General features: G+C 41.0%; 2 pseudogenes; both read left to right on the plus strand.

Moving 5' to 3' along the window:
- On the plus strand, positions 4,419-5,136 carry Rps8-ps18 (ribosomal protein S8, pseudogene 18; annotated as a pseudogene).
- Nsl1-ps1 (NSL1 component of MIS12 kinetochore complex, pseudogene 1) lies at positions 5,826-10,107 on the plus strand (annotated as a pseudogene).
- The last annotated feature ends 2,391 nt before the right edge of the window (positions 10,108-12,498 follow it).

Raw genomic sequence — 12,498 nt, forward strand, 5'->3', positions numbered from 1 at the left:
TCCCTACTATGGAAATTAATATCTCTGTGGGTACATATTGTTATATGTCCCTTTCTCTTTATATAATTCCCAAGGCCTAAACTTCTACTGTTTGAGGTAGGTTAGGCTTCCTATCCTCTGCTTTCTAATTTATTTTAAAGTTGGGATACCTCAATATTTATACATCTCTGTAATTAAATTTATTTAAATTCCCTTCTACTTGCTGTATAAGCCTATTTACAGGCTCCATTTTTGTCATACTATGGTATGCAATCCCAGAAATCCCATGTGGCCTCATTTGAGAATTTGCCCAGGCAAGACTTTTAAATATCTTTAAAGCATTTGTTCATTCATTCTCCCTACCTTCTCCATTCTGTGGAGCTTAATATCTGCTGTGCCTACCATCTGGCTCTCTGCCTCTCATTGTCTTCCTCCTAGCAGCTGACCTGGCTCTTTACACAGTGTGGGCTCCCAGCTTCTCAGTTTAAGCTCTTTGTATGAGTTTTGAACCGAAGGAAGAAATAAATGTCCACCTGGCTTGGGCAAAATCTATACATTCTCTTCCATCCTTAAAAACAATTAAATCTCATTTGTAAATTTCTATCCTTTATTTGTCTGGTGGCTGAAGGCAGGCAGTTTTTACTGTCTGCTTCTTACTGTCTTCCTCCTAGAATGTGGCCCAGGGTAAATCCCTACTAGCAGTTGTGTTCTTTTGTTCTAGTTTCATGCACTGATGCCATGTGTCTTAGTCAGGGTTTCTATTTCTGCATAAAACATCATGACTAAGAAACAAATTGGGGAGGAAAGAGTTTATTCAGCTTACACATTCACATTGATGCTCATCACCAAAGGAAGTCAGGGCAGGAAGCAGGAGCTGATGCAGAGGCCACGGAAAGATGTCACTTACTGGCTTGCTTCCAATGGCTTGCTTTTTTATAGAACCTAAGACTACTAGCCCAGGAATGGTACCACCCACAAGGGGCCCTCTCCCTTTGATCACTAATTGAGAAAATGCCTTACAGTTGGACCTCATGGAGGCATTTCCTCAAGGGAAGCTCCTTTCTCTGTGATAACCCCAGCTTGTATCTAGCTGACACACAAAACCAGCCGGCACACCATGTAACTTGACTCTGCTCACTGAGAAACTAGTTCTCCCCCCTCCTAGACTTATATCATTTGCGTGTGTTTATTCCATCCCAGAATCCCTAAATTATTTATAATAGTGGGTTCCCACCCACCACATTTCGAGCCATAGTGGTAGACCCTTCTTAACAGGAACACATCCTAAATAAGAACACCAGATCTCTGTGAAACAAATACAAAACTGTAGACAAGCAAGAATATTGACATTTATCTGAAATGCACTGACAGGGATCTATCCCAGGTTTGAAGATCAGAGAACCTCTTCAGAATGCTTTTGTCATAGATGTATAGGAAAAATTCCACAAGCTAGAGATGAGATAATGAATAGTGTAGTTGGTTTACAAGTAGAAATCTTAGTCAGCTGAACAGTAGTATATATTATAGTTAGCTAGTTTTGACAGTACAAATAGTTTTAATCTTAGCTAGTCAACTATAACAAAGAATAGAGAGTTGGGTGTCCTGTGTTTGACTCTGTCATAGGTAAATAAGGGGGAATGTTTCTCATGATTGATAGAATTTACCTAAATCCCATGGAGAAGAATGATTCCTTGAGTAAGCTATTTCTCAGAATGTAAAATAACAGAGGGTTTTAAACTGTAGACTTTCCTTTATCATCTGAGTTAAGGCAAGGGTGTCTACACTCACTGCTTTGATTCATTATAGTACTACAAGTTTTAGCCAGAAGAAGCACTCAGGTCAAAGAATAAAAGGTACAGAAATAAATTTTTTAAAAAAAGGTACAGAAATAGAAAGAAAGGAAGGAAGTCAAATTTCCTTGTTTATAAATATGATTCATATTGGGCGCCTCCTTAGCGCAGTAGGCAGCGCGTCAGTCTCATAAATATGATTCATGATTCTTATTTGTGTATTTGTTTGTGTGTTTGTGTGTTTATGTGTATTTGTGTGTGTGAATATATGTATGTGTGTGTTTGTGTGTGTGAATGTGTTTATGTGTTGTGTGCGTGTGTGTGTGTGTGTGTGTGTGTGTGTGTGCTGAGTCAGGGTTTCTTTGTGTTAAAGCCCTGGCTATCCTAAAACAGCCTGCTTTGTAGACCAAGATGGCCTTGAACTTACAGAGATCCAGCTGCTTATGCCTCCTAGTTGCTGGGATTAAAAATGTGTGCCATCATACCTGGCCTTAAGTATGATTCAATACATTGAAAACTATAAAGAATCCATCAAAAGACCATTAGTATTGATGAAAATATCCAGTAAAGTAGCAAGATACAAAAAATTCCACATATCAAAATCATTGCTTTCTTTTGGTCTTTTCTCATCCCCTCTTCTTTCTGGTTTTTTTTCCCCCTGAAATAGGATCTCTAGCATAGGTTGTAGCTACAGATAACGTTTCTGATCTTCCAGCCTTTATCCCCCAAGAGCTAGGATTACAGAGGTGCGTAACTTGTTTATGAAGTGTTGGATACTGAATTCAGGGCCTCCTATACGTTATGCAAGCACTCATACCAACTACAATCCTAGTTATATTAGTTACATTTTTATGCACCAATTATTTAATTGCTGAGAAATTTAATAAACCCGTTCATAATAGCTACAAAAATTAAATTTCAAAGAATAAATTTCAGGAAACTGAAAGACCTCTACGATGCAAATTATACCCTGATGAAAGGAATTGAAGGCACATACATACACACACACACACACACACACACACACAAATGGGAAGACCTAATGGGATTATAGTGTCAATACAACAATGCTTTATAGAACTAGAAAAACTAATTCTAAATTTGCTAAAGCAATATTGAATTGTAAAAGAATAGGAGAGTGGCTGGGGAGATGGCTCAGTGGATAAGCGTTTACTACTGTTGACTTTTGTTGACTTGTACAGATCTTGTGTTTGGGACCTGGATATGAAAGCCTCAGAGAAGTGGCAGACTACAGCCTAATGCTTTAAACAACCCTATTTCAGTTTCAAGGTATGGGAATGTACATGGTATGTACATGAATGTAACAAAGAAAGCAACTCTCCAAGGAAGGTCATTTGAGTTCATAAAAACATGATCAGAAAAACATGTAAATGAATGTCATTAAGCACATACTAAATATTATCAGAGCAACTCTTTCCCAGAACTTTCTCAGCAAAGACCAATTTAAACACAATTGCATGCATTATAGATTGTATGTGGGAAAGGTCAAAAGCAAGGCAGAAGGCCATATCCAGATTCAGGATACACTGAGTAGACTGAATTCTATAGCTACGTCCTGACATCCAATAGGAATAAGCATATCTTATAAATTGAATGTAAATGTTTGACATAGGGGGCATGAAATCACATCTGAGCACGATCCAGGGAACACAATGTATCTGAGGTAAAAGGCCCATAGCCTTTTATCCTGGAGGCTCTCTCACAGTTCCCCAAGCCATTGATCACCATGCATCATTCCTTTGACCATATTCTAACAACTGCTCTTCTAGAGGACAGAAGTTCTATACCCAGCATCCAAGTCATATGACTCACAACTGCCTATAACTCTAGATTCAAAGTTTCTGGTTTTAATGGGAGCGCGTGCATGCATGCATGCACACATGTGCGCGCACACACACACACACACACACACACACACACACACACACACAATATATATATATAAAAAAAGAGAAAACAAAACAAAAAGAATAAAGTTGGAGTCATCACAATACTTGATTTGGAGAGCCATAGTAACCAAACCAATTTAATATTTGTTGTTGGGTATACACCAGAGAAGACCATTCAGACATGGGTTTAATAAAGTACATTTTGATATGATTTTTAAAAAAGAAAGTCTTTAATTAGCTATCTGTTATCTACACTGGGTATTTAAGATTCCAGTGTAGTCCTGAGCCTTTCTCAGGGTGAGTTTTTAAGCACAAAATCAATGTTCTGGGTTGACATACTTAAGTTAACAAGAACAGTTAGCTGGAAGTAGAACTACAGAAGCACAAAGCAATGTCACTTACAGACTTTCCCAGAACTATGGACTTTGATGGATTGGAATTTTTTTTTTTTTTTTTTTACTTTTGGCATGAGTTCTATGGCCTGAATGGTACTTTCATCATTTTCATCATGAAATTAATTGTGCTAAGGCAAGTGTGGGCCTACTAAGGTTGTAAGACTCTGTTAGAGTATCTGCTTAAAAACAGACACAAAAATAATAGGACAGATAGCAATTCCACAAGCAAACCCAAATGTCTACAGCCAAGTGATTTTCAATAACATTGAATAATGGATAGCCATTTGATAAATGGTGCTAGGAAAACTGTATATACATATATAGAATAAAGAAACTATATCTTGGCTTCCTCTTTCCAGACAGCGCCAAGCGATGGGCATCTCTCGGGACAACTGGCACAGGTGCTGCAAGACGGGGGTAAGAGAAAAACCCTACCACAAGAAGAGGAAGTATGAGCTGGGACGCCGGCCGCCAACACTAAGTAAGATTGGCCCTCGCTGCATACACACAGTCCGAGTTCGAGGAGGTAATAAGAAGTATCCTGCTCCGAGATTGGATGTGGGGAACTTTTCCTGGGGCTCTGAGTGTTGTACTTGCAAAACAAGGATCATTGATGTTGTCTACAATGCATCCAATAACGAGCTCGTCCGCACCAAGACCCTGGTGAAGAACTGCATTGTGCTTATTGACAGCACATGGTACCGACAGTGGTACGAGTCCCACTATGCACTGCCCCTGGGCCGCAAGAAGTGGGGGCGGGGGGGGACAAGCTGACTCCTGAGGAGGAAGAGATTTTAAACAAAAAAGGATCAAAGAAAATTCAAAAGAAATATGATGAAAGGAAAAAGAATGCCAAAATCAGCAGTCTTCTGGAGGAGCAGTTCCAGCAGGGCAAGCTTCTCGCCTGTATTGCCTCAAGACCAGGCCAGTGTGACAGAGCAGATGGCTATGTGCTCGAAGGCAAGGAGCTGGAGTTCTATCTGCGGAAGATCAAAGCCGGGAAAGGCAAATAAACTGTCATAACTCGTGTAATAAAGGTGTTTGCTGTTCTGTAAAAAAAAAAAAGAAAGAAAGAAAGAAAGAAAGAAAGAAACTATATCTTACCCTACAAGAATCATCTCTAAGTGGATCAAAAACTTATATGACACTAGGTATAGTGGTATACGCCTTTGATCCAAACTCTTGAATTTTAGAGGCAGGTGGACCTTTATGAGTTCAAGGCCTTCCAAAGCTACATAGTGAGACTTTGTCTCAAAAAACAAATCAATAAATTAAAAAAAAATCTTATATGTAAGCAAAAGAACTACAATCCAACTAGAAATTACAGCAGAAACCTCAGACATCAGTATAGAAAATACTTTTTTACATTAAGACCTCAAAGACACAAATAACAAAGACAAAACAGAAAAGTAGCATTATATGAAATTGAGAAGTACCTGTACAGCAAAGGAAATAATTGATAGAGTGAAGCAACAGCCATCAGAATTATAGACAATTTTTTCACTCTACTAATCTGAGAGAGGATTAATATGTAGAATATGTCGTGAACTCAAAAGTCAGCTATAACGAAATAATAATCCAATTTAAAATGGACACATAATCTGGATAGATATCTCTTTTAAAAAACTTCAAAAACAGATGTGAGAAAACGTTCAATACCATTAACCATCAAAGGAATTCAAATAAAACCACAATAGACAGAGCAGTAGAACATATGCTTAGCATGAGGACAGATCTAGGTTCAGTTCCCAATGTCAAACCAAACCATGGTGAGATAAGATCTCACCTACTCAGAATGGCTGTTCTAAGAACAAAGCAGACAAAAACAAAAGTGAAGACTTTGAGAAAATGGAACTCTCATACCTTGTTGGTGTGAATAAAAATTATCATAGCTGTTGTAGATTATGGCATTTCCTCCAAGTATAGAGATTCCTGAAAGAACTAAAAATAAGTGGTATGACCCAGTTCTCCCACCTCTGAATGGATCTGTCCAAATAAAACAAAATTAACACATTGAAGAGACTCATGTTTATTAGCAGCACGACTCACAATTTGAGACCAATCCAAGTGCCTCCCAACAGATAGCTAGATAAAGATATGTGATATAGATTCACAATGAAATATTCAGATATAAAATCAATAAATTTCTTTTACCTGAAGCAAAATGGAATTGGAGGACATTAGGTTTGGTGATGTAGCTGGCAAACAATTATTATGCAATCTTGTGAAAGTATTGTTTCTGCTATTAATTAATTAATTAATTTCACTGCCCCTTCCCAGGCTCCCCTCAGGGAGTCCCCCCCCCCAACTCTCCCCCTTCTCCTCTGAGTGGATGCCCTGCCCCCAGTATCCCTGAACTCTGGTGAATCAGGTCTCTGCAGGGTTAGGCACATCCCTCCCACTGAGGCCAGACATGTCAGGTGAGACGATTTTGAACACATGTTCATGACACAGTTTTGACTATGGGAGCACCATCAAACTGAATGATGCATCTTTGGCTTTCTAGTATGGTGTTGCTTTTTCTTGTATGCTTATCTGTTTTGCCTTTTTCTATATATTTGTCCTTAAATACAACTATGGTAAAATTTTCTGGGAAAGGGAATTGTGAGCATTACTAGAGAAGGAAATGGCTCTAATGTCTATTAGGGACAAGCCCCTCTGGCCCTGTCAATTCAAGCAGTCAACGTAGGCATACTGGGACAAGGGGTTCTGGATGTGGAGGCTGACTGCCTTAATTGTTCTCTGGAAAAATTTAGCCAACTCATGATGATTAAGTTGTATCAGGAATATTTGAAGCAGGAAATGTTTTTGAGAAACCTGAAGTTTTAGTAGTTAAGAAAATTAAAGACCCCAGGGAAAAGCAACACTGGGCCTGGCTCACTAAGGACAGGGATGTCCATGGACTACAAGGGACAAGACAGAGGGAGAAACAACTGGATCTACTGGATTAATGAGCAATGATGAGGGCCCCCATGTGGGGAGATCTCTAACAATAGAAAGTTTGATCCAGAATTATTATTGGGGAAAACTGGAATATATCAGCATAATAAAAAAGATAAAAGAATGGGTAGAGGGGTTGGGGATTTAGCTCAGCGGTAGAGCACTTGCCTAGCAAGCACAAGGCCCTGGGTTCGGTCCCCAGCTCCGAAAAAAAGAAAAAAAAAAAAAAGAATGGGTAGAAGAGTTTGGACCTTATGAGGGGGCTGTTGGATTAATGAAATGACTTTTCCTGGAAAGATTAGAACATACCGATTGGACTCCCTAGCATCACCTGTCTAAGGACATTAGGGCACACATTCTAAGAGATAGAATTCAGGCCTGTGAAGGAGCCCTGGGGAAGCTGCAAGGACAATTAATACTGCATATGGAAAAGAGTTTGAAAAGCACTGTAGAGATAGATATTCAGATGGGCTTAATAAACTGAAGGAAGAGATTCTGCAAATTTAGACAAGTTAAAATATTAGCATTACCCTGACCTGTTCAGTACCTTTATGTTTTCATGGTAATGCTATAATCGCAAGTTTATGCCTGGATGACCTGTGATTTGGAGGTTTTTTTCAGAGAGTTAAAAGTTAATGTATAACTTGCTTCTGTAGACACTGAACTGTGACTTTTTGTGTGCATTGTGCTTTCTGATGACATAGTTACATCTGTTTTTTTTTTCTTCTCCTTTCAGAAAAATAATGGGTTTGAGGAAAATAATGAAAAGGTTGATTATGTATTACTGTATAACAAGGAGGCATGTAACCAATAAAAGACTTAGGTGAACTCAGAGAGAAAACCCGGGAACTGTCTCCGAGCGCAGCTTCAGAACGAGTCACCTGTCAGCCTGCACCTGCATCCTTGCCTGAGACTCTGATTTTGTGCAGATCCTATCTGTCCGTTCTTGAGATGCTTTAAAGGTCCATGCTAGACGTTGGCACAGACAAAAGCAGCCCTGCTGTCCACGGGGATAGGCAACAGCTTAGGGAGAAGAGAGAGTCTGCTCCAGTTGTTGGGGGACCCACATAGAGACTGAGCTGCATATCTGCACTCTTCTGTTTCTTTTCAGGCCTCCCATTGATATCAGCCAGTCATGGCATACCAAGTTGCAGTAAGAGTAGGTAGGTACCTCCTCTCCTATTAAGGCTGGATGAGGCAACCCAGTAGAAGAAAAGGCTCCCAAAAGCACGCAATGGAGCAGAGACAGAATCTGCTCTCACCGTTATGAGTCCCACAAGAAGATCAAGCGAAACAAGTGTAACACATATGCGAAGAGTCAGTCCTAAACCGGGAAGTTGGCGGGTGCCCCTGAAACAGTGCTTGTCTCCGCCCCGCAGGATCAAGATGCCCAGGCCGCCTTAGATTCCCAGGCCATGGCAGCAGTTTCTCCCCTAGAGGACTTCCGAGTGCGCTGCACCTTGAAGAGGGCCATGGTGGAAGTGATAGAGATGTGCGATTGCTTCATGCAGGAGCTCGAGCTGCGCTGCCGGAGGACATCCGCGAGCTCCTGCTTCGGGACGCGCAGTGGACTTTTGAGTCGGCTGTGCAGGATAATGTCAGCATTAATGGACAGGCCTGGGAGGAAGCTACAGATCATTGTTTTGTGGATTCTGACATCAAAGTGCTTGAAGATGAATTTGATGAGCTCATAGTAGATGTGACAACAAAGCGGAGGCAGTATCCCAGAAGGATCCTGGAGAGCTAATCAAAACCTTGAAAGCACAGCATGCGAGTCTGAAGCAGTATCATCCTGTCGTGCCTCCTCTGGACCTGAAATGTGACCCTGACCCAGCTTCTCGTGTGGAAGATCTGAAAAGCCGTGGAGAAGTCATAGCTAAGGAAATGAGTGAGGCCCTGAAGGCTTTACCTGTGTTAATTGAACAAGGAGACGGCTTTTTCCAGGTCTTAAAGATGCGGCCTGTCATCCAACTGCAGAGGATCAGCCAGGAAGTCTTCTCCAGTCTTTGCAGGAGAGCAGATTCCAAGCCTGACAAGTGTGAAACACACGTAGAATCCACACCAACTGAGACTGGAGCCAGGAAGGCCTCCAACATTGTGCTAAAGAGAAAGAAAACCCCAGATTGCGCCCAGAGAAAGTGCTACCAACTGCGACTGAAGAGAATCTCGATATGTGAGCTCTGTTTGTTGGGGGAGCTGAAGGTCAATGTTGTCAATGGGTCCCAGGCTGATACCTGGGTGACTTTATTTACAGTAACGAACTCTACAGGTACTGTGTACCGTTCTGGTGTCCTGGAATCCAGTGGAGTTCTGTGCCTCTTCCCTTGAATCCCTGGGCAATAGGAGAAAAGACTTCCCCGTCGCACAGACCTGTCAGCCGCCTCAGACGACACTAGCTCTTGGCTGCTTTGCAGCTATCGAGGGACCCCCAAGAAGGGTTTTGTTGATGCACAGCTCTCTCTGTGTGAGGCTGTGAGGTGGTCCCTGCGGCCTGAGAGTTGGCGGTGGCTCTGTACATTCCTAGGCAGTCTATCAGATGAACGCACAGAAAGTGGGCCTGGCTTTAGGTTTGCCCCACGGGCAGTTGATTTGAGGTTTTAAAGTTTTGTAAGATAAACGAGAAGGCTATTATTGGGGCAGGAAATATTCTTAAAAAGGAAACCTAGGGCACAGAGCCTCTATTTCTTGCCTGCGTTTTCACTTTCATGGGTCTTTGAACATAATTGGACTGGAAACTGTTAGTTTCTTTTAAAGGATAGATCCTTCCAGTTCAAAGTGTGTCTTAGGATTGGTTGCCATGTCACTTACCACAGACCTAAACAGAGTAAGCTGCTTTAGTTGTGGACGGTGTATATCTGAGAGAGTGTCAGACTCAGCGGTGTCAGCAAGCTTACACTGAGACTTAACACAGCCCCTTATTGATTGCACTGTGTCTTACCCAGGGCATTGGAGGCAGGGACATCGAGCTTGCTGTCTGTTTCCCTTTTGGGTGATTATACTTTTGTCCGTTTTCAGAGGACAAAATTTCAGAGTCACTGATGATGACTTGGAAAACCCGCGTTGCTTTTGTTCGTTGTGTCCTAATGATCATAAACATCGTGATTTGTCTTTATGGAGATGCTGCTTTAGGGAACTTAGATTCCATTTAGTTAAAATTTGATTTGATTTAGTGTTAATAATTATATGAGTCACTGTTGGTTTTTTTTAATTTTTTTTAAATTTTATTTTTCTTGGATATTTTATGTATTTACATTTCAAATGTTATCTGCTTTCCCCCTCCCACATACCTTCTTCCCCCTTCCCCTGTTTCTTTTTTTTTCTCCATCTTTATTAAATTGAGTATTTCTTATTTACATTTCAATTGTTATTCCCTTTCCGGGTTTCCAAGCCAATATCCCCCTCCCCCCTCCCCTTCCCCTTCTATATGGGTGTTCCCCTCCCCATGCCCCCCCCATTACCACCCTCCCCCCAACAATCCCGTTCACTGGGAGTCCAGCCTTGGCAGGACCAAGGGTTTCCCCTTCCACTGGTGCCCTTACTAGGCTATTCATTGCTACCTATGCAGTTGGAGTCCAGGGTCAGTCCATGTATAGTCTTTGGGTAGTGGCTTAGTCCCTGGAAGCTCTGGTTGGTTGGCATTGATGTTCATATGGGGTCTCAAGCCCGTTCAGCTCATTCAGTCCTTTCTCTGATTCTTTCAACGGGGGTCCCATTCTCAGTTCAGTGGTTTGCTGTTGGCATTCGCCTATGTATTTGCCATATTCTGGCTGTGTCTCTCAGGAGAGATCTACAACTGGTTCCTGTCAGCCTGCACTTCTTTGCTTCATCCATCTTATCTAGATTGGTGGCTGTATATGTATGGGCCACATAAGGGGCAGGCTCTGAATGGGTGTTCCTTCAGCCTCTGTTCTAAACTTTGCCTCCCTATCCCTTCTTGTTCCCCTTTTATAGAAGGAGTGAAGCATCCACATTTTGGTCATCCTTCTTGAGTTTATGTATTCTGTGCATTTAGGGTAATTTGAGCATTTGGGCTAATATCAACTTATAAATGAGTGCATACCATGTATGTTTTTCTGTGATTGGGTTACCTCACTCAGGATGATATTTTCCAGTTCCATCCATTTGCCTATGAATTTCATTAAGTCATTGTTTTTGATAGCTGAGTAGTATTCCATTGTGTAGATGTACCACATTTTCTGTATCCATTCCGCTGCTGAAGGGCATCTGGGTTCTTTCCAGCTTCTGGCTATTATAAATAAGGCTGCAATGAACATAGTGGAGCATGTGTCTTTTTTATATGTTGGGGCATCTTTTGGGTATGTGCCCAAGAGAGGTATAGCTGGGTCCTCAGGTAGTTCAATGTCCAATTTTCTGAGGAACCTCCAGACTTATTTCCAGAATGGTTGTACCAGTCTGCAATCCCACCAACAATGGAGGAGTGTTCCTCTTTCTCCACATCCTTGCCAGCATCTGCTGTCACTGGAGTTTTTGATCTTAGCCATTCTGACTGGTGTGAGGTGGAATCTCAGGGTTGTTTTGATTTGCATTTCCCTTATGACTAAAGATGTTGAACATTTCTTTAGGTGTTTCTCAGCCATTCGGCATTCCTCAGCTGTGAATTCTTTGTTTAGCTTTGAACCCCATTTTTTAATAGGGTTATTTGTCTCCCTGTAGTCTAACTTCATGAGTTCTTTGTATATTTTGGATATGAGCCCTCTATCAGTTGTAGAATTGGTAAAGATCTTTTCCCAATCTGTTGTTTGCTGTTTTGTCCTAACAAGTGTCCTCTGCCTTACATAAGCTTTGTAGTTTTATGAGATCCCATTTGTCGATTCTTGATCTTAAAGCATAATCCATTGGTGTTTTGTTCAGGAAATTTTCTCCAGTGCCCATTTGTTTGAGATGCTTCCCCACTTTTTCTTCTATTAGTTTGAGTGTATCTGGTTTGATGTGGAGGTCCTTGATCCACTTGGACTTAGACTTTGTACAGGGTGATAAGAATGGATCGATCTGCATTCTTCTACATGTTGACCTCCAGTTGAACCAACACCATTGGCTGAAAATGCTATCTTTTTTCCGTTGGATGGTTTTGGCTCCTGTATCAAAAATCAAGTGACCATAGGTCTGTGGGTTCAATTCTGGGTCTTCAATTCTATTCCACTGGTCTATCTGCCTGTCTCTGTATTGATACCATATAGTTTTTTATCACTATTGCTCTGTAATACTGCTTGAGTTCAAGGATAGTGATTCCCCGAGAAGTCCTTTTACTGTTGAGGATAGTTTTAGCTATCCTGGGTTTTGTTTTTTTGTTTTTTTATTCCAGACGAATTTGCAAATTATTCTATTTAACTCTATGAAGAATTGGATTGGAATTTTGATGGGGATTGCATTGAATCTGTAGATCACTTTTTGTAAAATGACCATTTTTACTATATTAATCCTGCCAATTCATGAGCATGGGAGATATTTCCATCTTCTGAGATC

The sequence above is a fragment of the Rattus norvegicus genome, chromosome 4 (genome assembly GCF_021556685.1).
Source record: "Rattus norvegicus strain SHRSP/BbbUtx chromosome 4, alternate assembly SHRSP_T2T, whole genome shotgun sequence".
Classification (NCBI taxonomy): Eukaryota; Metazoa; Chordata; class Mammalia; order Rodentia; family Muridae; genus Rattus; species Rattus norvegicus.